The sequence below is a fragment of the Micromys minutus genome (genome assembly GCF_963924665.1).
Source record: "Micromys minutus genome assembly, chromosome: 11".
Taxonomy (NCBI): Eukaryota; Metazoa; Chordata; class Mammalia; order Rodentia; family Muridae; genus Micromys; species Micromys minutus.
The window spans coordinates 53,779,546-53,806,929 of NC_137980.1; the positions used below are offsets into that span (position 1 = coordinate 53,779,546).

The 27,384-nt window shown below is 45.8% G+C and overlaps 1 protein-coding gene and 1 pseudogene across 2 annotated transcripts in view; both read right to left on the reverse strand.

Moving 5' to 3' along the window:
• KIF3B (kinesin family member 3B) overlaps nucleotides 1-23,856 on the reverse strand; it is a 38,012-nt gene extending 14,156 nt beyond the window's left edge. Inside the window, exon 1 of the mRNA XM_080925297.1 lies at nucleotides 23,792-23,856. The gene's annotated coding sequence lies outside the window, so the exon portion shown is untranslated. The remainder of the gene's footprint in view (nucleotides 1-23,791) is intronic.
• Nucleotides 12,522-13,273, reverse strand: LOC308427457 (developmental pluripotency-associated protein 2-like; annotated as a pseudogene). Its single transcript has one exon. The product of its transcript is annotated as a developmental pluripotency-associated protein 2-like (transcript).
• Nucleotides 23,857-27,384: the final 3,528 nt, after the last annotated feature.

Consider the following 27,384-nt stretch of genomic DNA (forward strand, 5'->3'; position numbering starts at 1 on the left):
ACCTTTGTTTTTATTGTTATTGTGGGTTTTTTTTTACCTTTTTAAGATATTTTGGGGGGAGTTTCAAGACAGGGTCTCTCTGTATATCCTTGGCTGTCCTGAAACTCAGAGATCTGCCAGCCTCTGCCTCACAAGTACTGGGATTAAAGGGCATGTGCCTCCTTCTCTACCCACCCCAGAGGACTTCCTTTACTTTTAAATTGTGTGTGTGTTTCTGAGTAGAAGGGGCACAAGTGCAGATGCCAATGGAGGCCAGAAGAGGTTGGAAGACCCCCTGAAGCTCTGAGACACCTGAACCTGGCTTTGCTGGAAGAAAATGAAGCATTAAGCACTGACACATCTCTCTAGCCCTTATGGGAAGTCGTTTAAAAGCCTAGGTGACCTATTCTATAAACTAAGGACAACAACTTGACACTATCAAATGTGCAAGGGTCAGCAAGCGGGCTCAGAGGGTAAAGGAACCTACCACAAACTAAGGAACCTGACACCAAACCTAAGGATCCGAGTTCAGTTCCCAAGACTCACATGGTGGAATTTCAATAAGGCGTTCTTTGATCTTGATCTATTCCACAACTGTGCACATGTGCATACACACGGGCAAATAAAATGTAATAAAAACTGTCTTCATCGTTTTCAAGGTACAGCTCTTTTGACCAAAAAATTCTAAGACTTTATCCTATACATGAAAGTCTTATGTAGAGACATCTCTCTCCTAGGTAATTAGTTGTGACACTGTGATAGCTGAGAGTGGGGACAAGCGCCAGCTTCCATCAAGAGGGGGTGCCTGAGTACGTACAGAGGAGTCTGGCGTAGTTTTTAATGGTAGCCTAAGCAGATCCATGCCAAGACATAGTGAGTGAGTGAAGCACAGTGTGTGGCTTACACAGCTGGAGCTTAAACAGGGGACAACCCTGACTGAGGCCTAGGTTAACAGTGGAGTACATGTTAGCAAACAGAGGCTAACTCAAACCCAGCACCAAAGTAAGTACAAGAACAGGAACAGGTAAAGCACTAAGCAGATGGGAGGGGAGAACCTGGGCGCAGCGGCTCCTGTATTCCTAGCATCTGAAAGTCTCAAGCGGGATGATTTTGAGTTAGAGACCAGTCTGTGCTTCATAACAAGACTTTGTTTAGGGTAGCTTGGGATACAGTACTAGCATGCCATGTACAAGACCACAAAAACGGGGGGTATGCACGTAATAAGTTCGATGGGCACCCAGTATTACACAACCCTGATGGGGAGCTACCTGGCCACAGTGCACTTCAGGTCAGAGAGAAGACTCACTGAGCTCTGGGTTGGATGCTTGAATACTTTAGCTTGTGCTGGAAATACTTCTCAATTCTAAGAATCAACAAGAGATGGGAAAATGTGCTCATAAGTGAGAATGTAGAACAGTGCATAAATCTAGCCACCAATTTATTAGACTTTGAATGCAAGGAGGAAAGGGGTAAAAACATTAAAAAAAAAAAAAAACAAAAACAAAAACGGAGCTCATTTGCTGCTAGGAAACTCAGAAGGCAGAGGACAGATCCTGGAGGTATCCTTAGAAGAGACTAGATCAAAGCCAAGAGACACAGAATCTTAAGCTCCTGATAATGTCAGAGCAGGGAACTTTTTAAATAATAGATTCATGTTTTTAAAATTATTCAAAAATCCTTTTAGAGTCAGATCCCTCTCCCTGGCCATTCTCCAGCCGCCCAGATCTCCCGTTTCTCTTTGTTGATCTTAGGGGTGAGGTGTTTTGCCTGCATACATGTCTATGCGTCACATGCATGCAGAGCCTGCAGAGGCGAGAAGGCAGCAGTGGATATCCTGGGGCTGGAGTTACTACTGATGGTTGTAAGCTGCCATATGGGTGCTGGGAATTGAACTCAGGTCATTTGGGAGAGTAGTCAGTTCTCTTAAGGTACTGAGCCGTCTCTCTAGTCCCATTATTAGATACTTAATCTGATAACTTTCAACAATGTGATGTTGTTTATGTACAGTAATCCGCATGGTTTGCATCTTGCTGCTTCTTACTACAACTTACCTTGAAGTTTGTTCCCTCGGCAACAGAGCCTTATCTTTTAATGACAGCGGCATGGCGTCTCTTGTATAGATCATTATAACTTATTTATCCTTTATGCTATAAGCACACTCGAGCTGCTGGATATGGTGGTACCATATCCATACCTATATCCATACCTATAATCCCTGCGCTTACTCAGCTTAGGCAGGATTATGGGCTTGAGGCCAGGTTGGGCTACATACTAAGATCTCAAACAAACAAACAAAATAGATACACTTTACCTGTTCCTGATAGTCCACCCTGGAAAACCTAGGGCACGTAATCATTCCATATGTAGACAAACATACATATAAAAATAAATTCCTAGAAGTTGAATAAAGAATGTATGTATTTGTAACTGTAGCACATAGAAGAGTTGGAGTTATCCTAAAAAGATGGCAGTGCCCCTGTCAGAAGCCAGAGTTGACAAATGAAAAAGTCCAGTGCCACATGTGGGATGGTCAGGGGTGTCCCAGAGACCCACAAACATTGTCAGTGCTCTTGGCTGCCCACCAGAACGTAGTGTTAGAGCCTACTGCTGAAACACCACACACTTGGTCACAGGGAGCATCTTCTTGCAGGTCAGCTTTCATAGTACAGATGGCGCTACAAAGGCTACTGGGAGAGAGGCGTGGGGACCCCAGCAGTCTTCTGCAGCTGTGACTCCTGCAGACTACGGAGCATTATGTCCATGAATGTAAGTAACACACTGACACAAAAACATACTGGGACGGCCAGATCATTTCTGGCTGCATTTCAGGCCCAGTCCATGGATGAACCTACTGCTACTGTTAGGATAATTGGACATACTATCAAACTGCACACTGAATCTGCATCTCTGTACCCTACATGAGCACAACTCTCAGAGCTCATCAGAGATGGTTCTTTGTGCAATAGATGGCAGTTAATGCGGAAACTCACACTTGGTCATGTGCAGAGAATAAGGCCCTTCGGAGTGCTCAGCCACAAATGGGACATCTACAGCCGCATCCCCCTATATAATGTTCAGAGACCATTATGCAAGAAAAGGCAAAAAGACCATAAAAGCCAGAGGTCAGGAAAAACAGGAATGAAGTAGATCTGGACCTGACAGGACCACCACACTCAAGAACTCACAACATCTGTGTGGCTTCTACAAGATCAAGCCTGTCGACATTCTAGAATTCTACCGGAGGAACTACTGCCCACTGAGGGCTCCGGGGGAGAGTGATCAGCTTTAAGTGTTGGCCCTGGTGGGTCCCCATCTTTTAGTGGATGGGCATATTCAGGAGTATATGAACAGTATTATCTGGACTTGGTGAATTATTAAAATGACAAAAAGTTGGAGAGAAGACCAGGAAGGTGGAAAGGGCTGAGGAAGGGAGATCTGTAAGAAAATAAAAGAAAGATAAGTTAGGGGCAGAGATGATCAAGGTACACCAAGTGGCATTCTCAAAGAATTGGTAAAAAATATTACACAAAAAGCAAAAATAAAAATTAGAATGAAAGGGTTGGAGAGATGGCTCAGCAACTAAGAGAACTGGCTGCTCTTCCAGAGGTCCTGAATTCAAATTTCAGCACCTACATGGTGGCTCACAACCATCTGTAATGAGATCTGATGCTTTATTCCAGTGTGCATGAAGACAGAGCATTCATATATAAAAAACACATAAAAAAGAAATCTTTTTAAAAATTAGAATGAAGAACCAGAATATCTCTTACTCTCTTTGAATGTGTTTTCTGCAAAAACAGGAGTCATTTGCCTTTCTTTAGGGTAACCGGCAAACTACAGGCACTGGCAAAGAAAGGTGCTTACAACATCTCTACCATGTCTGCAGGCGCTATGACGACGGATCACAATTCATATGGAGGGCTGGGGGGTTGGAGGTGTGGCTCAGCAAAGGAGCACAAGTCTAGAATGTGGGATGCCGTGGCTTCAATTCTCAGAATTTAAAAGAAAAAAGAGAAAGAGAAAATTTCTCTTCTAAAACTGTCATCAATGGTCACTGCACAGAGACTATATGATTAAATCTTAATTTTGTCCATTAAACAACAATTTTCTACTAATTAGTTTGTAGTTTTCTTATTTTAAAAGATGAGACCAAATACCCACTGGCACTAAGTAAGAACTAAATCTCACGCCATTTAAAGAAAATTGCACAAGGTTAGTCCATTCCTTATAGTCTTATAGTCAAATTGGGAATGTTGTTACATGGAACCAAGAATCTATAATCAAAACATTTAGGAGGCTAAGGCAGGAAGATTGTCAGTTGGAGGCCAGTCAAGACTACATACACACTGAGATCCTGTCTCAAACAAAATAAAGAGGCTGGAGAGATGGCTCAGGGGTTAAGAGCACTTGCTGCTCTTGCAGAGCACTGGGTTTCAGCTCATATCCATTCATAACCACAGTTCATGGGATGTCACACCCTCTTCTTGCCTCTGTGGGCATCTGGCATCCATGTGGTACACAGATATACATATGAGCAAAACACTCATACACAGAAATAAAATATCTTAAAAAGTTTAAAAAAAAAAAAAAAACACATAGGAATGTTGTCAGAAGGGAAGAAAGAACCAGATACTAAAGTCAGGCCTAGTGGTCACACCTTTAATCCCAGCACTTGGAAGGCAGAGGCAGGTGGACCTCTATGAGTGTGAGGCCAGCTTGGTCACCTTGGTCTACACAGAGTTCCAGGTAAGCTTACATACTGAGAACCTGTGTCAGACAAACTGAAGAATTAATTTAAAAGGTATAAAGAAAGCAGGAAGAACAAGTGCTGGAGTGGCTCTTCCTTCTGTGGAATGTCCCCAGTTCTAACGTGTCCAGTTGCCTCTTGTGTTGGTTAGGAGGTTAGTTACTTTTTAATCAACTACATTCATCTGAGAAGAATCCTCAATCAAGTAAAAGCCCCCATCAGATCTGCCTGAAAAGGCAAGCCTGGGGGCATTCTTGGGACTCAGGACTGACCTGCAAGACTACTGTGGCTGGTGCCATCACTGGCCAGGTAGTCTTGGGTTGTCTAAGAAAGCAGGCTGAGCAAGCCAGGAGAAGTTGGCAAACAAGAGTTTCTCCATGGCCTTGCATGGGGTTCCTGCCTTGAAGCTTGGCTTTCCTTCTTGATAAGCCAGACAATCCCCTGCCTCCCCAAGTTGCATTGGTCATGGTGTTTATCACAGCAACACAAAGCACACTAGGACAGGCCACATCTCTCCCAATTCCAGCTGACACCTAGCAAGCTGCTGTGGGTACGAAGGGAAACACTGGCCTCAGAGCTTCCCTTAGGAAAACATCAGATGTAGTGCCCAGCAGCTGGACAGGGATATGGACGATAAGAGTGGAGGGTGAAGGGCTGGGCGTTGAGCAGGCAGGCTCCTCCTGTGCATGGTGTCCTCCTGAGGATGCAGTCTGTCTGTCCCACCCACACCTGTGAAAACATGTGGCCTGAGTCTGTCTCATAAAACCCTGTACAGAAACGGCCTACAGGTCTGCTGACTGCATTACAGCTACATACGTCTTTGAGCTGTAATGTATGATGAAAAACAAGGAAGTGTTTAATGATCCATATTCATCTTCAAAACTTCTAACAAAGGAAGAAACGCCTCAAAATGAGTCCTCTCTTTTCTGTGCTCACCCAGCTAGGCTGGTAGCCATGTATTATTGATGTTTTACTTCAGGAAGACTAATTCTATTTCAATTCAATTTCCTGCCTCTGGGGCTTCAAATCTTGGTCTGAGGGCTCCTCAGCAGAAAGGGAATTCTCAGAATGATGCTGGGCTCTTTCTCTATTACCTCCTTTTTGCTCTCCTGCAGGTTTGATCACAGAGTGACAAATCTTGAGAGAAATCCAGCAGTTCAGTCAGCACCTGCCACCTGCTTCCTGAGAACCTTTTCTGTCAGAACCTGCATCCCAGGTAAACACCCACTGGCTGACTGACTGTTCCAAGCTGAGTTCTCCAACCTCGTGGCTTGTGCTTGCTGAGATCAGTTATGTGTCTTTCAGGGGAGCCACAGTCTCCCACTCTCTTTCCTAAGTACTTCATTTTGGATTCATGTTGCCCTTGCTGGTTGTCATGGAGACTCACCTCAAAATCTAGAATTTGGTGTGAACTACATTCTGAGCAGCTATGTGTTACTAGGACAGAGGTCACAAACTGGTCACATTGTACATTAAATGATTTTTGTTTTTTAAAGTCTAAGTGTGGTCATTGAGACCACAGCTCTGCATATGCCACACAAGCACTCTACCACGGAATCACACTCACAGCCCCCAGGTCACATTTTATTGACAAGTGTGGTGTTTAAAAACAAAACAAAAAACACAAGGGCAGCAGCCAGCACAGTAATGTGCATCTTAGCACTCGGGAGGTGGAGGCAGGTGGATCTCTGAGTTTGACGCCAGCCTGGTCTAAGGAGTGAGTTCCAGTTCTGTCAGAGCTAGACCTGTTCAATTATAGTTAGACCATGTGTCAATCAATCAACCACTCAACAACCAACCAATCAATCAGGGAGAGCCAGTGAGATGGCTATTGGGAAGATGCTCGCTGCCAAGTCTGACAACTTTAGTCTCTGGAACCCACCTGGTAGAATGAGAGAACAGACACCCAAAGGTTGTCTTGGCTTCCACACATACACAGTGATAGGCACAGGCATGCACACATTCTCACATACATGGTCACAAACACAACCGTACAAAATAAATTAAGGTAACTAAAACAAAACAAAACAAAATTCCAAAAAACCAGCCCAGCACTCAGGAGAATGAGGTAGGCTCTATGAGTTCAAGGGGCACCTGGTCTACATAGTGGAATATTTGCATAAATGAGACTTGGTGGTGCATGTCTATGATCCTACCACTTGGTAGGATCTAGGCCAGCCATGGCTGGCTATGTGGTGAGACCCTATTTCAAAAAAAAAAAAAAAAAAAACAATAGAAGGATAAGAAGCTGCAGCTCCTTGGTACAACTGTCCTTAACACATGGGAATTCCAGGCTCAGTCTGCGGCATCAAAGCCCTCAGCAACTACAATTTCTGCACATATTCATGTCCTGATGGAACCTTGAATGTGTGCAGAAACAAACAGAAAGGATGCTTCTTTTTTGCTTTTGAGACAGGGTCTCATGTAACCCAGGCTGGCCTCCAACTCACTAGTTAGTTTAAGGCCAACTTGAACTTCTGACTCTCCGTCCTTTATTTCCCAAGTGGCAGGATCACAGGCATGTAGTACCATGTCTAGTTTATGCAAATACTCCACCGACTGAACTACAACTGCAGTGCTATATCAGAAAACAAAACGGATACCTCCACTCCACATCCATTTATAGGGAAATTGAAAATTAAAATATAGTACATCCACATTACAGATAGTCTACTATAGCAGTCAGTAAAGTAATAAATAAGAGGGCTGAAGACTTAAAACAAAACAAAACAAGGGGCTGGAGAGATGGCTCAGTGGTTAACAGAACTGGCTACTACTCTTACAGAGGTCTTGAGTTCAATTCCCAGCAACAATATGGTGACTCACAACCATCTGTAATAGAATCTGACGTCCTCTTCTGGTGTGTCTGAAGACAGCAACAGTGTGCTCACATAGATAGATAAATAAATCTTAAAAACAAAAAGTAATACTAAGAGGTCTGCAAAGCACTGCCATGACCCTGCTCTGCACATGCCTAGCGCTACGGTGACGACCAACCGCCAGTGTGGTGGCTTTAACAGAGAAGGCGCTCTCCCACCCCACAACCCACAGCGTTTACCATCTAGACTTTTATAGAAGAGGCTAGCCAACGCTTGAATTGACAAGTTTTAGTCCAGACTCGCTGACCAAATGGGACCATGTTCCCAAAAAAAAACAACCAAGCGATATCAAGTTATAGAGAAGGGTCTGCAGCAGATGGTGACTGTCACTGTCCAAACTGGACAGTGGGGGAAACACGTGAGAAAACATAACTAGGGAGGGAACAGCTCAACCTCACTTGTCTGATCATTTCTCTTTTAGAACTAAAGAGAGCAAACAAGGTCGTCAGCTACGCTTTTAACCCTAGCACTGGGAGGAAGTCACTGTGAGTTCAAGTTCCATGACAGACATGGCTACATGGTAAAACCCTAAGCTCACTACACAGCTCCATCTTTAAAAAGACACGTGGGATTGGCTGACCCCAGATGCCGAGCGAGAGGCCACTTGAGCTTGACTTTAAGATCAGTCTGGACACTACAGTGAGGGTTTGTCTCCTCATCCCCACAAAATATAATGGGGACTTATTCATTTTGTCTCACAAGTACCCAGTTTTACAAAACAAACAAACAAACAAACAAACAAACCTACTAAAACATTTTAAAGCAGGGGGAAAAGACATTTAGCAAGGCTCTAGAATGACTAGAAAATGGTTTCAAATGAAAAAGCCATTTATAAAATTGCATGGCTTCATGTCCTCATGGTTATATAAAAATAAACATTCAACAAAGCATCTGCAGTGGTTCACTTTGGTGATGGGAATACAGATTTCGCTGTCCCTCCAACATATCTTTATCTTCCAAATCCTCCTCTCATGCATGTGCAGCCTCTTCAAATGGGGATAAAAATAAATGTGTGGCACTTCTACAGGAATGGCTCTGCAAGCAGCAGTCACACCGAACACACACTACTACACCTCTAATTAAGACACTGCAGCTCAGGTCCTCTAAGAGCCCAGGGAACCAACCATCTGCCAACTAATTAGCCCAGAGTTCAAGGACAGAGTGTTTGAAATGCAGCCTGTGTCATAGATCATGTGCTCTGACAGAAAAGCAACACTGTCCGCCAGCCTAAGCCACCTCCGTGGGGTGACTTCACCTAGGGGAGCATTCTTCTCCCTATCGGGACGCTGAAATTCTCCAGGGCTTTGCAAAGGGGAGCCTTGGACTCTGGATCAGCACTCTGAAATCCTGGGGCACACCAGGGGTAAGTACATTCTGTAAGTGGTTCCCAGGGTGGTATCTCAATGGGAGTTACAATGTTTCTAGATGGGCACAGTGACTCATACCTGTGACTCCAGCACTCGGGAGACCCAGCTGGGAGGATCACCAGGACCCAGAGATTTAAGGTTAGTTTAAGGTAGTAAGACTTTGTTCACACACACACACACACACACACACACACACACACACACACACAATTTTTTCATCTCTAGTTATAAAAGATAGAAAACATACTTTGCAGACTATTTAAAAGAACATAATACTTGCATTGAGGGAAGAGTTCTGCATTCCCCACCCCATCCTCTCTATCTAACTCTGAGGTAGGGGCTCCTGTGTCTTGTGTGTTTTAGTCAGCTTCCAACCCTGTGTAGCTCAGGATGACTTTCCCCTGCTGGGGTTGTATCTGTGCAACAGTGTATTGATTGACTTTTGAGATACAGTTTCTTTGTGTAGCCCTGGCTGTCTTGGAACTAGCTCTGTAGACCAGGCTGGCCTTGAACCTACAGCTTCTGCCTCTCAGTAGTAGGGTTAAAGGCATGCACCACAGTCACCTGGCTAGTTCAGCATTTTCTCTTGAGTGAATAAAGTAAGGAAGCCAGGTGTAGTATCACACACCCATAGTCAAAGCAGTGGCAACTTGAAGGCCAGCCTGAGCCATACCTGGCCATCTTGTCTCAAAATAACACTAATAACAACAAAATTCAACTTCCACTTATAGGAGGGAGAAGCGAGAGCCAGACAGCAGTAACGGTTCATTCCTTAAATGAATGAGCCAAGCAGCTGAGGGCCGAGACAGGAAAAGAACTTCACTGTCTGCACTTTCATACCTATTGGATTTTAAATCATGTGGGGTGTTATCTAGTCAATCTCTTTCAATCATGGGCTCGGGATGCAGTTCACTTGGTAGAAGCTTACTGAGCATAAAAGAAACCCTGGGTTTGATTCCCAGGACCAAATAAACCCAGACATGATGGTACACAGCTACAACCCCAGCACCAGGAGAGGAGCCAAGGAGGGCAAGCCTTCAAAGTCATCCTCAGCTACACAGGGTTGGAAGCTGGCTAAGACACACAAGGCACACAAGCCCATTTCTCAGAAACAAAAACATTAGTGAGTGATACTAATGGGTTACCAGTTAAAACAACTAAAGTAGGGGTCTGAGGAAAGATCTCCGCCTATTCTTTCAGAGGACATAGGTTCAGTTCCCAGAACCCACACAGAAACTCACAATGGTCTATAACTCCAGGGACCTACCTCCCTCTTGTGGCCTCTTGAGGCAAATAAACATACACGGCATACACTCAAACACACACAAATAAAAATACATTTTTTTAAAATGTAGGCAGGATTTGAAGAGATGGCTCAGCAGTTAGAGAACTTGCTTTTGCAGATAACCTGGCTTCAGTTCCCAGCAACTACACAGCAGCTCACAACCACCGGGAACCCCACTCCAGAGACACAACACATCTGCAGGTACCAGGCACGCACATGGTATACAGATGGACATGTGGGCAAAACAAACACATGCAAATAATAAAAACAGCCAAAGCATGACCTTTAGAATTTGGAAGTAAGACTGAGCACCTGCTCTGACACTCACTAGCTCTGCTTTAAGACGCCTATGTGAAGGGCTAGGCATGGTCACATCCATCTTTAATCCAAGTAGAGGCAGAGACAGGTGAATCTCTGTGCATTTGAGGCCAGCCTGGCCTACAGAGCAAGTGATAGCCCAGCCAGTGCTGCCTCTTTTAGACCCTGTCTAAAGAACAAAAGTTCTGTAAGTCACTGTTTCTTCTGTCAAGTGAAGCTGGTTGGTAAGAAGCATGTCCTGAAGAAGGGTGTGTGCCCTGAGGAACCATACCCATGGGTGGGGCAACAGAACTGGAAGCCAGGCTGCTCTCAGGTTAGTGAGCTTGCAAGTCTTTTGTCTGTCTGTCTGTCTGCCTTTTTCTTCTTCAGACTTTTTGGTGGGTTTGTGTATATAACTGAGGAGAGAGGAAGCAATAAAGCCATACCCTGCTTGAAGAAGCAAGGCTAGCACCCCGATGCTGGTTTGAACACCTGAAGACAGACACAGAGAGTAACCTGAAAGAGCCGCCCAGTAAGATCAGCAGAGCCTGATCTCACTATTCATTCCTTCAGTGTTACAAGTGCCGTGTTCTTTTAAATAGTCTGTCCTGAATCCAAAGACCTGTCTCACTCTGTTGCAGGAGCATTTATTTGGGAGTGGGGCAGAAGCCCCCTCTTGTATTTAACAGAGAAACACTTGTACATTTCCTACAAGGATTCAGTAACCTCACCTTTCCTTCTCCTTAAGGTAAGGGAGGTCTCATATAGCCTAGGCTAGCTATCATGAGCTATTATGTACCTCAGGATGGCTTTGAACTCCTGACCTTCCTGCATTCTCTTCTCAAGTACTGAGACTGCACACATGCACCACCATATGTGGCTTGTTCTCTACTTCTTGTGTGTGTGTGTGTGTGTGTGTGTGTGTGTGTGTGAGAGAGAGAGAGAGAGAGAGAGAGAGAGGATGGGTATGGGGGTGAAAATTGGAGAGCCCTCAGTTACTTCCATATTAGGTGGCTCATAACCACCTGTAACTCCAGTTCTGGGAGATCTGATATCTGGCCTCCATGGGCACCTATATGCATGTTCTACACATATATACATTCAGGCACATATACATACACATACAATAAAAATAAATATTTTAAGAATAAGTTTATCAGCCAGGCATAGTGGCACATGCCTGTAATCTCAGTAGCTTGGGAAGCTGGGGCAAGATTGTGTTTGAGAGTTCAAGGCCAGCGTCCTAGATGTCAGGCTACCCAATAGAAGCATGGTCGTTATAAGACTAAAATCCTGCCTCCTTTAAAAAAAAGAGTAAGTTTATCTTTTTATGATAGATACAAGAATTCTCAGGTAAAGTTATGTGTGTATATAAATATATATATGTTAAGTTTCAAAATAATTTGGGTGCAGTAGATGAGGCTAAAACAGTGTTCTCAATCTTCCTAATACCCTTTAATACAATTCCTCATCATATGAGGACCCCCAACCACAAAATCATTTTCATTGCTACTGTTATGAATTGTAATATAAATTTCTTCACTGCTCTACCCCAAAGGGGTCATGACCCACAGGTTGAGAGCCTTGGGCTAAGGCGAAGGCAACGACCTAATGCTAGTGTATAGGTTAGAAGTATGGGTCATGGTGCTTGGGGTTTACAAAATGGGAAGGAGGAAAGAACCACTCTTTGGCTTTTCACTGAATAATTTCTTTTCTTTTTGTTTTTCTCAGATAGCTAAGCATTTAGCAAATCCAGCACAAGGCCATGAGGAGACAGCACAGATGTTAGGCTTTAGCAGGGAGTCAGAGTGACGGCTGCTGATTTGTTTGCAGATTCTCCCTCTGCTGGAAGACAGGAGGAGGGGCTTCTAAAGACTGACGTCCAGGTTTTTCAGCCATTATAGTGATCACAGAATGTTTTTCTCTGCTTCCATTCCCTTCAGACCAGAGTAAAACCTCGATGTTGTCTAAGGAGGCATATTGGGGGAGGGCACTTTTCTTTGCACGGCTTCTAGTTTTAAAGCTCCTCATGATCTTCTTGTTGCTGTGAACACATTCAGGACAAAGCAAATGATCTTCCACTTCTGGTTCTGGGATAGTACATGCTGGCAGCAGGAAGAGAAAATCTATCCTTTGGGGAGTGTCTGGAACCCAGGTCAGACCAGGATGAAATTGCAGGTGAACCCAGCCTTTCCTACCTGGGGGGCACTGTCTGCCATGGACAACACACCATCCAAGTCCAGTGGCTTGTGGCAGAAAGGCCTCACAGAAGAGGGAAGAGGACAACCTTCACAGACACGGGCTGAGCAGCTCTCAGAATTCTTCCCCAGGCTGCAAATGTGGACCCCTGAGGGGAAGTCAGAATTTCCAGCACTCTGCCCTCCTGATTGCTGCTGCGGCAGCAGTCTGGAGGCCCGGTTCCTCTGAAGACTATCTTGGGTTTCTTGGGGCCCAGCTTCATTCTGGCCTCACTAGATGTGTTGGGAATATAACATCCTTGTTTAGAATATGAAAGTCTCGGAAGTCTCAAACAAACCTCAATTTTCTTGCCATCCGGACTCAAGTTATGATAGCGGCACCACTCCCGACCAGTGTTCCGGGACACGTCATTAACTCCTGGGAGGACAGGTGCTTGGTATGTTCTTGTTGGGTGTTTGATTCCATCATTCCTCACCAGGGAATGGACTTGTTGTAAGTCTCCTGGCCGGAAGTATGACATTTTTCAGGCAGGCTTGGGAGAAGACAAAGGCAGCAATTGAATGAAGGCCGATGTCTTTTATAGGAAAATGACTCCTTCTACCCCCCCCCCGCCCCCTTTGACAGGGATTTTATCAGTTCTCTTGGTCAATAGTTGACAGCACAAAGCTGAGTTTATGAGTAAATCAAAAGCCAGCCCCACCGCTCCTCTCTACAAATTTAGACCTTTGAGCTTGTCGTGCTGGCAAACATCTGTAACCTCGGCGCTCCGGATGCAGAAATGAGTAATTTCTTTGAATTACAGCTGAAAATATAAACACCTACTACCAACCACAGTAGGACACACTTGGCTCCTGGGAAGGCTAAGGCCCGTGCATTGGAAAGTCGAGGCCAGCTTAAGTTCCAGAGTGACTCAGGGAGACCCTGTCTCAGTGTAAAAGTAACAAGTGGGCTGGGGACACAGATGGAGTCCAGTATGCAAGAGGCACTACTCTTAGTCTCCACCACCGCAGCAACAATCGAACAAGAAGCCAGAAATGTGGACAAAGGATGATGTGTGTGGGGATCACTGCCACTACCAAGTCCTCTGGGGAGCGACCATTAGTCTGTAACCCTGGAAACAGCCTTACTGGCAGCAGGCAGAGCCTGCACTTTTCAAAGGTAAAACACTTCAGAAAATACTTGCGCATGGCATTAGCAGGCTAATGGATCATTTCTAGCTAGTAGGACTTGGAGTGAACCTTACTTGGATCTTATCATGATTTCCTTGACTTTTCCTGATTGGAAAATTTTTTTCTTTCCTTTTTCTCCCCTCCCTCGCAGACAGATTTTCTTTTCCAGCCTTGGCTATCCTAGAACCGGATCTGTAGACCTAACTCAAAGATCTGCCCTTCCTCTGTCTCCCAAATGTTGGGATTAAAGGTGTGCACCACAACCTCCTGAAAATTTTATTTTCTTAAACAGGAAAAATTTCCCCTTAAAAAAGGCTGCCGAATTCAGCCAAGGTCTGAAACTTCCCAGTTTGTCTGTGGACCGCCACATTAAGAACTAAGTTGCAAATTCAATAGGTCATTTTGTATCAAAAGGTCAATTATGAAGCACCTAAAAATTTAAAATTATAAGAATATACTCTCTGGGTTCTGCTGTGGCCCAGATGATGGTAACTTTTTTTTTCTATTGTAGGTTCTGTTTTGTTCCCCCCCCCCCAGAAATTGGTTTTGATGTACCCAAGATTTAAGTTTCTCAATAAAGGAAATAAAATCTCTTTAAAAAAAAGAAAAAGAAAAAAGGCTGCCGAGTGAGCACCAGCAAGGAGAGACACTGCCGGTCAGAGCATCTCTATTCCCTTATGGCTCATCTTGTCAACTGAAGACCACCTGCTGGTAGTCATCTCAGTCACCTTGGCTGACACCCTATGGTTCACAATTTCCCATGGAGCTTTCCGCTCAGGCTCCTGAACTGTCAGCAGAGTGATGGCTGCTGCCACCCCTGTCACCTGTGGGTGACAGTTCACTAATGTCCCAAACCTTTGTACTTACCAGAACCACATCTATACAGTGCTCTAGTGTAAGAAAATGGAAGTGTTGTATCACACCCAAACTTTAAAAACAAACCATCCCCACCCTGTTAACATGGGTGGGAGAGAGATCTCTACTGAAAATTATGATTTAACTACATCAGTATACTAAAGATAGATCTGCTAGCAGTGAGCTCAGTGTCTGCAATCAGGTGACAGAGTAAAGAGACACAATGTGTCATCAGGATTAACTGATCCTTAAACACTCCCACCTCAAGATGCAATGCAGACCCATTGTACTAACAAGAGGGGCTCACTGCATGCTTGGAGAGATGCCCTGAGCGCCCAGAAGGTCTGGGAGAAAGCCCAGCATAGAGGCACCAGTCAAATGTTTGTTTATGCAGCTATAGACATACATAAACATTAAATAGACAGACACTAAGATCCAGGCAGATTGACTTATTTCCCCATGTCACAAGACAAATGGCAGAATTTCCTGTGATATCATAGGCTTGGCCAATAGAACTTTTAAAATATTTTTTAATTTGGGGGATGAGTTTGAGACAAGAGTCTTACCATTTAGCCGAAGCTGCCCTAAAGCTTACTATGTAGACCAGGATGATCTTTAACTCACAGAGATCCACCTGCCTCAGGCTCCTGTGCGCTGGATTAAAGGTAAGTGCCAGAGCCTTTTGTTTTTGATATTGTGTTGATCTATTTTGTGTGTGCACCCGTAGGTGAATGTCACAGTGTGTGTGGACCTGGGTCTCTGTCCACTGTGTGCGTCTCTGGACCCCAGGGCATCAGGTCCTTTATCAGCTAAGCCGTCGCACCAACCCAGAAGCAGGAAGCTTTCTAAAGGAGCCGAGTGAGGGGCTTATGGACCCTCCCCTCTCCCATGTATGTGTCATGGGCAGGACTAAGTGAGTTAAGGGTTAGTGACTCAGAAAAGAAGCTCAAGGCTCCAGCTTCAGCCATGTGAGGCCTGCAGCTAGACTACTTCAAAGAATAAGGCTGGCTATCTAGGTCTGAAATACTGAGCAGAATCATCATTACTCTAAAACAGCCCAAGGAGCATCCCATCTCCTCAAACACCCTTTGAAGTCACTTTTTGGTTGGTTTCTTTGTTTGCTGAGATGAGGTATCTTATAATGTCTGCTAACCTCAATGGAACTGTGTAAACTCCAAACTCCGACCCTTCTGCCTCTCTCCTAAGTACTGGGACTATAACCACCTGGGTGCTATTAGCATTTCAAACTAGTTACCCAGGCACAGAAGAGAAAGGCCCCTGACAAATGGATGCTGAGGTCACTGCTCATCTGAAAAGCAGATGGGGTGGAGGATGTCCCTCGGTGGTGAAGCATGTGCTTAGCATGCAAGAGGCTCTGGGTTCTAAGGGAGGGAGGGAAGGAGGGAGCGGGGAGAAAGTAGAAGGCCAGCTCGATGGTTCAGTGGCTGAGGGAGTGTGACCCCTGAAACTCATGTAAAGATAGAACTGACCCTGCAAAACTGTTCACATGTCCACATACACACACACACCATGCACACACAAACATGCACATAAATAATTAATAAATAATAACTATCTTAGAGAAAAGCGAATAGCAGGCTGAGCAGTGGGACTGGGATCAGCATTGTGGGAAAGTATTTGACTAGTACATCTCTACTTCCCTCTTCTGGGAACCGGGAGGAACAGTTAGTTCCTGTACAAGACTGTGGAAGACAAAATGAAGACCGGGCTTGCAAGCTTGGGTCAGCAAGCGTTAGCTTAGTCATCTTACCACACTATCAGCTTGCTGTTATCGCCAAATGCTGGGGGAGGAGGGTCGTTTAGTTTTCTTCAGAGCCAGCTTCATGTTTTACTGTTGAGGTGACCTCAGGCCTTGACTGTGTCCTTCATGCTCCGTGCAGGCACAGCCACTCCTACCTTGTCTTCGGCTCCGTGCACTGTGAGGGGGGAGGGGTATGCATGTCTCTGGTCTTCTAGAGCCTGAGGTGAGGTGCTTCTTGCACTTGCATGACCCTTGTCTTCTAAGATTTTAGGTCAGGGGCTTGTACTTCTTACCTCTGTAGGGTTTTCTCTCTGATGGTTAAGAAAAGTGACCCCAAAAGATAGATTTGACAACTCAGATCTTGGATACACAGATGATGGTAACATACTTTAGTGACCTGCAGCTGGAACAGCTCTACTTTCGGATCATTCAGCTATTTGAACAACTGCACCGTAAACTCAGCCAGCTGTTTGGGTGGTTCTACCCTCAGATCCTCTTTCTTAGCCATTGTTGGACTGCTTTCGGCTACTAGTTTTGCTTCTGATCTAGGTGCGTGTATCGTGGTGAAATCCAGACCCTGGTTTTTCCCACCGAAGCCTAGATTATGCATTTTCAAGCAGTACTTCTGTCATGCGCAGCACACACTCGGACCAGCAGAAATCAACCGACCTCAACCCTTAGCAGGTACTTAATACACTAGCAAACAGGACTGACTTCTAGGTATCTCAGTGTCCTTACCTGAAGCCTGTGACAACTTATACTCCACATGGCTACCACTGACTGAGGATCAGCTGATGAGACCCAAGAAAGAGCAACAAAAACCACCAGAGCTATTTGGAGCAGCCAGTGCAGCTGTGAGTCCCACAACACTGAACAGGCCTCATTGACCGCCAAATGTACAAAGGCCTTTCCTAGTACATGTGAAAGGAGGCCTCAAGCCCTTGCTTGGATGAGCTACTACTTTCAAGAGTCCTCTAGGAATTTTGGCAGGATACAGCAGCTTGACAAAGCCTTCCCTGGCTAAAAAGCTCTGAACCTTTAGACCTACTGATGAGTAGCCAGGAAAGAGGTATTTTGGCAGGGAGAGCATGACTGTCTGAGGTGCTGGGAGTGACCTGTGCTAGTGAATCTACGCTCTCCCCAGGCCTGGCTAGGCTCCTTCCAACCTCCATCAGCCAAGATCCCCAGGTCAGGACAGTGGCTAAAACAGCCAGAGACAGGTAAGCAGGACCCCAGCAGAGCGCCCACTGACTGCTCCACAGACAGGCATGGAGCCAGCCTGGGAAAAACAGGTCTGGATGCCAAGGTGCAACACTGCCAAGATTCTCCAGGCTGTCTTCCTTCAGCAGGAGCCGGGGTTCCTTCTCAAGGAGCTAAGGCACTGGCCTCTTGGAATCATTCAGTTGTTCCTCAGGGCACCTCACCAAAGATCTCTAATTGTTTTAGAGGCACATGGTACCTCTAACATCTACCTAATTGCTTGGGCCAAAACCCCAAAAGTCACCCTTATTTCTTCCACCCTTCTAGCCAACTCCAAATTATAGCCATCCTCAGCCACCACCGTCCCACTAACCTCCCACCTAGTCTTCTGGCTGGTACCCACAGCTCTCTCAAGCTCACCATCCAGAGGCCAGATGATTCTACTTCATTTGTGCTTCCTTTTGTGATATTGGTGCTGGAACCAAAGGCAAAAGCACACCATGAGAACACCCTACCCTGAACCTCACCATCAGCCCTCTGAGTGGTTTAAAAACAAAACAGAAAACTGAGGCCCAGGGATGTGGCTCAGTAATTAGAACCAGCATCTAATCCAGCTACAAGAGACCCTGTCTTAAAAACGATTTAAAACATTAACCAAGGTCTACAGAGATGACTCAGTAAGTGTTCTTCCACAGGTCTCAGAATACATATGGTGGCTCACAACCCTCTGTGTTTCCAGTCCAAGAAGGTCCGATACTCCCTTTGGCCTCTGTAGGGACATGGCATTCACACAAGCAAAACATCCACACACATTAAAAAACTGACACCAACAAAGACACCTAGATCATGACACCATCTCAGAAGCCTTCAGTAGTCCCATGGCTTTTAGACACCTCTAGCCTGAGTCCCTCTATAGTAGACTTCCCCTGCTCCCAACCACTTCTCCACTGACCCCATCACAGCCACCTCCTGCAGTTTCTGGAATTAACAATCTCATGCCCACCTTGGAGTTTTTTTTCCTTCTGGTATATATCTTCAAACAGTGAGCCCTTCCTGAGAGTAAACCTCAACACAATGTCACCACCTCCCCCAATTAAAGCAGCAGTGTCCCCTCTCCATCTCTGGAGAAGTGACTTTCTAGCTCACTACTGTGCCACTGTTCCCACTGTGCTTTTCCAGTTCAAATCCCCTTGTCTGTTTGGTTTGGGTCTGCACCTGCTGACCTGTAACTGTGAGAACAAGGACCTCAGCCATCTTTTCGCTGTCATATCCCTAGGCTGCACAGGGCTACCACATACCAGTTGCTCAGCAAATGTACCACAAATGAAGCCAGAGGAACGCAACACCAAGAACACTACCTGGAGTCTGAAGACCTGAACACCAGTCTGAGGTGGGCTACTTCCCAGCGGCATGGCTTCTCGTCCTAGGAGTTCCCCATTGCCCACTGGAGAGCTTAATCTGCACCTCACCTTCCTCAAGGGTACCAGTGAGACCAAATAAAGGCCCATTTCAGAACTCAAAAGCACCAAGATCCATACAGACAGCAGTGTGTCAACTATCACAAGACAAGGTTCTTCCTCGGCGACCTGAAAATCACAGGTGAAGTATACATGAACCTGACATGCGGGAGGGCAGGTGCACGGCCAACCTAGGCCACAGTAACAAGACCCAGAAAGACAAGAAGTGGAAAGAGAGCTGAAGACATGGCTCAGCAGTGAAGAGTACTGGCTGTTCTTCCAGGACCCGTGTTCAATTCCCAACATTTGTATGTCAGCTCACAACTGTCTATAACGCCAGTTCCAGGGGACCTAGCACCCTTACACAGACACACATGCAGGCAAGCCAGTGCACAAAAAACAAAAATAAATTTTTTTAAAAAAGAAAAAGAAATGGAAAAAGAAAAAGAGAGGAGAAAGGAAAAGGAGGGGGAAGAGAAAGATAACAAGGAAGGAAAGAGACGTAGAAGCAATCTGAGGTTTCCTACCACCACCCTGCTGCTAGTTCCCACCCTGAGTACCTAGCAGATATCTCAGGACACAGAAGACAGCGGGGCTTTACTCTATGGCCAACACAAACACAACCCTTGAATCCATTCAGACACATCAAGGCAGGTGTGTTAACATACACTCGCAGTCTTGTTGGCTCAGGAAGCTAAGGTGATAATATCACTTAGCCTGGGAATTAGAAGCTAGCCAGAGCAACAAGCTGACCTTTAACAAAAACCAACAGGCCAGAGATGGGGCTGGTTAGTGGAGTGCCCACCTAGCATGTGCAAGGCTCTGGTAAACCTGAGGGGTTTACCCAATGGGTGGGGAGATCAAATACCATCAAATGACAATTATTTGCAAATTAAGCTCTGGGTTCCTTCAAGGCCATGAAGATACAACATCCTGTACATTCATGGGATATAAACATTTACTGAATTTGGTCCCAAAACAACAAAACCTCCAATTACCCAGTTTCCTCCTTAAAACAAACAAAAACAGGGTCTCTTTCGGCTCACACTGACCCCACTTTGATATACAGGCAAGGTGGCCTTGAACTTCTGATCCTTCTCCTTTGGCACCCGAGTTCTAGGATCGAAGACATGAGCCACCATGCCAGTGTCTGTCTGTCACTAGAGGAGACATCCAGGGCTCATGAATGCTAGGCAAGCATTCTACCAACTGAGCCACATCCCGCTGCACCATGGAGAAAGCCTGCAATATCAACATTCACATAACGCCACAGTGACAATTGCTTCTGCTTGTGATGATCTCTGAAGACTAACAGACCTGAGATTATAACCACACACTATACTCACTAACCAACCACTACACTAATAGAATAGAAAATATAGTATACATGCTAGGTTCAGCCCCAATAATGACAGCTAACATTTACCAAATGTGCCAAGCAATTCACAGCCACAAAATTATTATAGGAAAATGTTAGTCCAGGGGTGGGCTCCTTCACCATGAACTGCTGCAGAATGGTTCTTTTTTGGTCTAGGTTTGCTAAAGGAACAGAATGGAGGGTGACAGTGTTTATTAAAAGGAGATGCAGTAGTCCAGCAATGGCTGTCATTCAGTGAACAGGACAAGCAGCTGGTCAACCCACAGGGCTGGATTTCTCAATGGTCCCATTCAAATCACCAGAGACGCCCTTGAGGTACCCAAAACAGGCTAACACCACTGCTGTTGGCTGCCCAATTGTGAGATGGTAAGAACTTGTTGCTGAAGACACTACAAACTTTGATTGCATGACAAAGAGAAGCCAAACTGAAGCTGAGCTGACACTTCCAGCTGCTGGCCAAGGTTCACAGGGTTGAAGATGCTGTGCAGCCTGCAGGGAAGAACTCACATCGACAGCGTCACTCAGTTGTGGATGCTTTACCCTACAATAACTGCCCAGCAAGATGTGCCAGCTACAGCAGTGACAGCTACAGGATAACTAACAGCTTGCCCTGTGGCCTTCTCCACAGACGGCAATTCCCACCTAGTCCCAGAGCCTGGTCAAAGCCCATGTCTAGAGAGGACATAGGCCCTAGTGGGGGAGTCACTGCTGTTGTGTTGCTAAATGGATACACTGTATCTGTCAAGCCACTTTTTAAATGTTTAGGTGTATGCCTATAGATTAGTAATGGAGTCAGCTTTGCTCACAGATGCTTCTTTTGCAGTGGGCCATGGTTAGAGGCTCATAAATGGCCAAGGTGCTGGAAGTAAGGGACTACTGAGTGCTCAGCCTACATGGGAGCATTTTACCCCCTCCATGGTTCAGAGAACATCAGGGGAGAAGGTACAGAAAGAATGCAAGAGGCAGAAGAAGGTTAGTGGAGTGTGGGGAATGTTATGGTCCTGTGAGCTCTCAGCAGTTCGAAGTTCATGACACTGAGCCCATCAGCATTTAGTCACAGACGGGAGAAGGCCTTCATAAGGCCCCACTTCCCTAAGGATTTATAGGCAGTTATGGTTTCTGAGAAAGAGGCCAATTCTTCAGTCATGGAAACACTAGTAAGTTGCTTGTGCTCTTATAAATAACCCCTCATTTGTGTTTCTATAAGCAATCCTAATTAGACTGGCTGGATCATCAAAGAAGTGAGGAGACGTGGAAGGGGGACCGTGGAAGGGGGACAATACGGAAAGAGAAGGGATCAGCAGGAGTAGGAAGGAAATGGGGGTGAGTATGAGCAAAACACATTATACACAGGAATTTAAGATACACAGCGACGGGTCAGGGAGACGCTCAGCGGGGAATCACTTGCCACACAGGCCTGACAACCTGAGTTTGATCCCCAGGGCCCACATAGAGGTGGAAGGAATCAACTCCACAAAGCTGACTTCTCACCTCACACACCACAGCACATGCTGGCATCCACTCACAAACTACAGTCATAGCGTTTTTAGAAGCCAATCAAATTTATTAGGGAAAATGAATATATGCTAGGAACAAACTCAAACAAGCATCACTTTTTTTTTTCTGAGATCTTGTTTCCATGCCATTGGGAGAACAACTTCTAGTGAAAGCAATTAGAAGCAACCCAAAATACCCTTGTGGCCTTCTAGCAGTTACTGTTGAGAAAGCAGAGGCACCAGGGAGCAGGGAGTAAAATGCACATCCAACTCCATCCCACCATAAGCCTCGGAGTCTTAGACAAGCCATTCACTTTTCTCAAGCACAGGTGACATCACCAGCTGCCTGACACAGTCTGTGAAGATTAAATGAGATAATATGCCTCAAAAAACTTCTTAATCATCAGGTCGCAAATGATCGCTACAGCTCTAGGCACTTCTCGGAAGAGATAAATACCCCTATTCTTGTTATAAGTATACCGGGTGACAGACATGGCACAAGTACCGAAGGAAACCATTACCCCCTCGCCAGCTACAAAATCTTATCTCTGGGTTTCTTCCCACTAATGCCTTTTAAGAGGTCAATAACCTGCCTCCTCTGAGCAGACTACAAAGTAAAAAGCTGTGGGTGGGGAATGGCCAGGGTGTCTGGAATACCCATATGCACTGGCAAGCTTCACACCCAAGTCCTTCTGGTCCCTAGTCATCTTTCCCCTCTTGGAAGGCTCCATCCCATTAAGTACTAACCACGTGTTTTGTGGAGGGGGAGGGGCTCACAAGGAACCACTCCTACTCCTACATGAGGATTTACAGGCAGTTAACGGTTGCTAGGGGGAGGGTCTCACAACACCCAGCCCATTCCTGAGGTGCTGTGTTCCCCCACCACCACACCCCCAAACCTAACACCTCATATGAGTTATTGGTGACTGAGGGGGTAGAAGGCATTTTCTTCTCTAGTGTAGCCACGGGTAAAACGCCATGCTCCTCGAAGAACCCCCTCACCAAGTTCTTGTAAGCTGCGCTAGGGCATGGAATTTGAAAGGACTAGAACGTGAAGGGAAAGGGTCAGTGGAAGAGGGACACGAATAAAATATACTTACGAATGAAACGTCACCATGAAACCCGTTATATGCAATCAACATGCTAATTTTTTTATATAAAAAGCATCATGTCCCAAGCTACGCCAGACGCCCTGCTTCCCACGGAAGGGCATTATCCCATGATCTGATTTACAGATGAGCAGAAGGCTTAATGCCACACTATGCAGCCTCAAACTCAAGCACTCAGACTTCAAACAGGACTCTTGGTCCCCCAGTAGAGTACCCTGGCCGTTCACCCTCTTCCCACTTGGAGCCCTTTCATGTACATGTCTCCTCAGCAAGTGTCAGACCCAAATGGACAGACAGGTCTACTGCGGCCAGAGAAGGCAAGGGGTTTGTCCAAGGTCACACAGCGAGCCAGGCACCGCCCTGAGGCTCGGACCTCAGGTACTTGCTTTCTGAGCTGCCTTTCCAGCCAGGACCCCAGACTACGGCCCCGGAGCGGCCGTGAGAAGCGAGCAGGGACGGCCGAGACTTGGGGGTCGTGCCGGCCGCGCCCGAGAAGAAGCCGGGTGGTCAGAGATAACACAGAGGCCGGGCAAAGGATGCTGCGGCTCGCAGAGCAACGACGCCGGGATAACGCTGGGCGCCCCGCGGGGGACCCCCGCATCCCGAACTCACCTGCGGCCGCAGCCGAGAGCGGGCGGCGGCGGCGAACCCCGGGCTCAGCCATTCCCCGCTGCCCCGGATGGGGAGAGACCGCGGCCGCTCACTTCCTTAGCAACCCAGCTCGGCGACCCACTTCCTTAGCAACCGCGTCAATTTCAATAACTTTATTGGGCCTCCGAAGCGAGCAGCCTGCGGAGGGGCCGGACCCGGTGTGTGGAGGCTATTTCCAGGTTCCCAGCGCGCGCTGACACTCTGACCATTCTGGGAACCGAGACTCTTCGTCCTCTGGTCTCGCGTGCCTCCGTTCCTTCGATTGTGAAACGGAGCACAGTACCTTGGTCGCACCATGCGTTTTTCATCCTCCCCTTGCGAAAACTCTTTCAGGTCAGTTGTCTGATCTGGGTCTCAGATTAATATTGAGTGGCTTCCAATTAGGGCTACCCAGGGATGAAGACAAATCCTTAGGAAAATCCTCTGCCCTGCCTTTCACTTCCATTCGGCTACCGCATCCCACAGTCTGCCATTAATATATTCCTGCATTTCTCCACCGTCAGGGACAACGCCACAAGCAAGGCCATGCCACCCGTCATCTTTAGACTAGACTGCAATTTCTGTTCTCTGTTAATAGACTTTATGACCTGGCAATCTATTCCCGGTGATATGGTCTGAATAATCATTTAAAACCTGAAGCACATTCCTGGATGGCATCCTTGGAGTCCCACTACTCTTACCATCAAATCAAAAAACGTTGGTTGAGTGTGACAGCTCATGCCTGTAGTCCAGGCACTTGGGAAATGGAGGCAGGAGGATGAGCAGTTCAAGATCATTCTTAGGAACAGAGCAAGTTCCAAACTACACAGCAAGGTCCCCTCCCCCAGTGTCAAAATAAATGCACACAGTTGTAGGAAAAAGATGCTACCCTCTCATGGCTTGTAGGTAGAGGCACTTGACGACTTGAGGTAGATTCTAGGGAACCACTGGGCAGAAGAAAAACAACTTAGGTTGTCCTCTGACTTCAACACTCATACAGTTTACACACACACACACACACACACTGAATGTAATAATAATAAAAATAAGATAACAAACTAGCTAGGCTGGGGGGACATGGTGGACATCTCAACTAGATGGTTTAAATAACAATTTGAAAACCTGAGGGCTGGAGGGATGGCTCAGCAGTTAAGAGCACTGACTACTCTTCCAGAGGTCCTGAGTTCAATTCCCAGAAACCACATGGTGGCTCACAACCATCTGTAATGGCATCTGATGCCCTCTTCTAGTGTGTGTCTGAGACAGCTGCGGTGTACTCATATAAAAATAAATAAATAAACAAATAAATCTTAAAAAGAAAAGAAAGCCTGAACCACATCAAGTCACCTCCCTGCACAGCATCTTTGGAGTCCGGCTACCCTTCCATCAAAGCAAAACGCACTCCGGAAGGAGAAGTAGGTGAATCTCTGAGTTGGAGGCCAGCATGGTCCAGAGAGTAAGGTCTAGAAGAGCTGGGGCTACATAGAGAAACCCTATCTTAAAAGGAGAAGAAAATAAAAAAGATACCTATCAAACTGACTGAAAGTAAAACTCGCCTGTATTAGTGATAATAAACACATTGTGTGTTCTCACCTGTATTAGTGATAATAAACACATTGTGTGTTGTTTAGAAGCACGCCATGCAATATATGTGTTTATGTTTCATCTCTTCCGTTTCTTTTGGTATTTTCTAGGGCTAATAATTGCCAAGAGATTCTCTCGTTCTCATTAGTTTTTTCAGTTGCTATTTGCGTCCGCTTCCATCCTGGGCTGTCCTTAAACTCACTATGAAAACAGAAATAACCTGAGACTTCTGATCCTCCTGCCTATGTTCTGACATCCCAGCCATGTACCACACCCCAGGGCCTCCCAGACCCGTATTTTGTTATTATGAGTAATGTTTGTTTGTTTGCTTGCTTGCATTTTCCCAAGACAGCGTTTCTCAGGGTAGCCCTGGCTGTCCTGGAACTCGATCTGTACCCCAGGCTGGCCTTGAACTCAAGAGATCCGCCTGCCTCTGAGTCTCTGTATTTGTTGTTTTTCTACTGCTCGGACAAATCCCCATGACCAATGCGATTTATAAAAGAAAGCACTTTATTGGGATTCCCTACTCCCAGCACTGGGATTACAAATGCTACCACATAGCTTTTACATTGTTTTTAGATGTTATTATTTTATGTTTGTGACCGTTTGCCTACATGTGCACCATCTGAGTGTCTAGTTCCTGAGGTGGGAAGAAAAGGGAAGGAGAGTATGATATTCACTGGAGTCGAAGTTGCACACAGCCAGTTGTGAACTGCCATTTGGGTGCTGAGAATTGAACCTTGGTCCTCTGCAAAAGCAATCAAATCAGCGCTCTCAGCCACTGAGCCAACTCTCCCAGTGTGGCCTGTTAATCGGGGCACTAGGGATTGAACTCGGGTCCTCATGCTTGAGTAACAGACTCACTGGAGCTTTTACCCTAGACCACTATGGCTGGCTTTACTATGGTTTTTTTCAGACAGGATCTCACTATACATGGAACTTACTATGTAGACCTGGTTGTCCTCAAATTCACATAAATCAACCTGTATCTGTCTCCTGAGTGCTGAGATTAAAGGTGTGTGCCAGGGCTTCTGGCCTTTATTGTGATCCTGCCTACAGGAAGGAACTTCTAATGAACTTCCTACAGAGTTGACCAATAGCATGGCCTGATTCCCCATGGCATGGCAACAGCATCAAGCTTCCTTTTATCTCTGACATTCTAAAACAGTGCTGTCCGGCAGACCTGTGGTTGTAGTAAAAATGCTCTGTATTGACACCATCCAATATGGCAGCCGCTAACCACATGTAACTGCTCTGTTTCCAAAATGACAGCAGGAGTACTGAGGAACAAAGTCATATTTACTTAGTTTTGATTAATTTGTGTTTGATTTGTCACCTGTGGCTGCTGGCTATCCTACTGCACAGAACAGTTCCAGACTATTGAACAAAGACTTCAGGTATAGACAATTTGGGGCCTGAATTTTATTCCTTCCTTCCACTAGCAGGTGACCCAATGCAAATCACTCTTTAGAATTCAGTTTATTCCCCCTGCAAATATATGTTTGACACTGTCCAGGTTTGTCATAAAGATGAGACAAAAAGTGGAGTCAGATATGATTATATATCTCTCATCCCAGCACTTAGGAGGTGGCAGGAGCAGAGATCTTAAGAGTTCAAGTCTAGCTTGAACTACGGAGTGAGTGTGCACAGGGTTCTGGATTCCAGTCCCTAACTCACGGAATGAAAAAAAAGAAAAAAAAAAAAAAAAAAAAAAAAAAAAAACCCTATTACATAGGCCCATGGTGTCCCAAGGTGGCAGCAATTGCCAATGTGAGGAGCTCTGCCAGGAAGAGGGCTCAGTGTTCTTTGAAATTTGATGTCGTTTGGGGAAGAGGCCTGGAAGGGGGTGTATAAAAAGACTGGAGGAATAAGGAATTATTTATTGGATGGTAAAGAGGTGGTATTCCTGAGCCCCTTTCAAGAGGAAATAAGACTCGAAGTTTGGATGGAGGCCAAGTACATGAGACAGGCTTAATGGCTGTCACTTGGCG